Consider the following 2,709-nt stretch of genomic DNA (forward strand, 5'->3'; position numbering starts at 1 on the left):
GATCTGTGTACGTGTCCTTTTTTAGTGTGTGTGTGTGTGTGTGTGTGTGTGTGTGTTTAGAGTTCAATGATGTTGGACGTGATACTCTATTTTACAGGACATTGACATCACACAGATACAGTACTGGATACTGACCAAGTATGAAAGAAATATTGCACCATACTCTAACTAGCTGAAACAGTACTAGTGGCTAGTTTGGGAGAATATCAGTCATCTTGTGTCTGAGGGTGAGTGTTTTAGAGAAAGTATTATAGGTTGGTTTCTTTCATTGACTGTAGAGTTTGATAGGACCAAAACCACAGTATAGCAGCCCTACTGGACCAGCGCTGCACCTCACCCTCATGATGGTCTTTCATAAAAACTAATTGTCATATCCCTTTTTCTTTCATTGATCCCTCCCTCCCACCCACCCAGACATGTAGTTTGAAAACCATTAAAGTCAAACGGAGGATGAGGGATGAATACATTTAATTGCCACACATTACAATTAACTTTTAGGTTGTTTAAATGTCTTGATAGACACGGGAAACAATTGAAAAGGACAATATGAACAGGTGATACAGATTTTTTTTGTTCATCTAATAAACAGCTGGATTCATTGGTCCACTCTATCCATTGTGGGCAGACATGTGCACTGAAATTGAAGTCATATTTATATTTTAGACATTTAGCAGAAGCTCTTGACCCTAAATGCTCTTGTAAGTCACTGGATTAGTGCCTTGCTCAAGAGCATATAGACAATTTCCCTTTACAACTCATTGTAAAAACCCATGTAATGAACAAAGCAGTAAAGAGAGACAGTAAGTCGTCGAGTTAATCAACCTCTCTCTGGCTCCTCTCCAGTCGTTAGTCATGTTGCTGAGGTTTAAGCCGCCTTCTGTTTCTCTGTTGAATTATAAACAGTACCAGCCCAATCAGTAGGGTTTTCTATTGCATCAGTGTGATTCAAAGCAAAGGGATTCTTGAATGTATAGGCCAATATGGACAGCATTCATTTTCTCCTTGTTTTGATCAGGACCAAAAAGTGTAGGACAAATCACACACAACCATCGGACAAAAAAATACATCTTCAACTTTTTACAAAATGCATTGTATTGGTCATTGTATACATTTTAAACCTAGCCTTACTCACCATAAAGCGATTTGGCAAGGTAGTATGTTGCAGTTCCTACAACAGCGAAAATTCCAATAACGATGAGAGTTTTAGTTGATACTGCCAGCAGACCGATGTTTAAGCCCCAGATAGCCAATCCTTGACTGTTGAAATTAAGGGAAATGTCCATTAATAATTTAATGACAAGCTCACCATTTGACATTTTCACAGGGTCACAGTGATGAGGGAAATGGTGACAAAGACAATTACACTACTCACAGAACAAAAACCCTCGTTTGAGAGTCAGTATGTATTTTGGAGATAGGTGCTCAGTTCAGACTCCACACAGGTGAATCACTCCACAGAACACTTTCACTTGTTTAACCTAATGATGATAGCCTGGGAGTGGCAGTGTTGCTTAGACTCAAGTGGCCTCGGTTATGAAATAGGCGAAAATCACAGACATGCATGGACGCACTGCACTCTAGTGATAATTTAGCTGTCAATTATCTTGTCTCGTCTCCCTTCATTTTAGTTAGCTGGCAATATGATCATTTTAATGATGCGTCAATACAGCGCCGACATTCCATTGATTAGAGCAACACAGAGCCATATAGTTTGTCCTAAATATAAGGCTCTGTTGCTTTTATCAATAAAATGTTACACCTAATCTAATATGTCCAGTCCATGTCCAACAAATTAATTGTTTGAATTAGTCTCCCATCACATGCATAACTTGAAATGAGTACAAAAACATCTATAACCGCCGTTACACGATGCCGTTTGTACGTAATTTTAGTTGCTTCGTGAAGCACCCCCCCCGCCAAAAAGCTAGTGGTGACAATCAGCGTTTGGGTCAATTCCCATTTCACCTTCCCCCAATGATTCTTTATGATACAAATTAGGAATTTGAATTCTTAGTTCTTGAATTGACTGAAGTGAAATAATATTGATCCGAACCCTGGTGACAAGTACAGTATAACACATATTTGCTACTCACATAACCAAAGCCATCTTGTCTGAGATAATGAATATGTCCCTTCAAGAGCCCAAAGGTGTGTGTTCTGCGTTAATGATCGCTCTGGAAAACACCTACATCGCGACGACATTCACACGGAAACGCCTTAATGCCGCGTTCCAACAACTGGGAACTTTAAAAAAAAAAGATCACGTCAGTGATCTTCGAGTCGGAAAATCATTGCTCTAAACTCAGAGCTCTGCGAGTTTCCAGTACTTTTGAACGCTCGGAAGTCTGAGATTTCAGAATCAGTCACTTTCGGTTGTGATGTCACAACTGACTTATAGGAAACTAGGCCCATTTCTTTGAAATGTTTTGTTCACATACACACACACCATATGTATGTATAAAGCCCATTTTACATCAGCAGGTCTCAAAAAGTGCTATACAGAACCCAGACTAAAACCCCAAAGAGCAAGCAATGCAGATGTAGAAGTATGGTGGCTAGGATAACTCCCTTGAAAGGCAGGAACCTAGGAATAAACCCAGAGAGAAACCGGCCTCTGACGGGTGGTCAGTCCTTTTCTAGCTCTGCTGGGTGGAGATTGTAAAAGCAATCCGTTTAGAGTGTTTGGCCTAAACACTGGCTCTGTGTTGC

General features: G+C 40.1%; 1 long non-coding RNA gene across 1 annotated transcript; it reads right to left on the minus strand.

Annotated features, from left to right (window-relative positions):
* Nucleotides 1-451: 451 nt before the first annotated feature.
* LOC110496534 lies at nucleotides 452-2,323 on the minus strand. The gene is made up of 3 exons (XR_002469563.2): nucleotides 2,094-2,323; nucleotides 1,133-1,257; nucleotides 452-885 (listed from the first exon to the last, which is right to left on the minus strand). It is a non-coding gene; the product is annotated as an uncharacterized LOC110496534 (long non-coding RNA).
* Between the last annotated feature and the right edge of the window lie 386 nt (nucleotides 2,324-2,709).

The sequence above is a fragment of the Oncorhynchus mykiss genome, chromosome 18 (assembly GCF_013265735.2).
Source record: "Oncorhynchus mykiss isolate Arlee chromosome 18, USDA_OmykA_1.1, whole genome shotgun sequence".
NCBI classification, from domain to species: domain Eukaryota; kingdom Metazoa; phylum Chordata; class Actinopteri; order Salmoniformes; family Salmonidae; genus Oncorhynchus; species Oncorhynchus mykiss.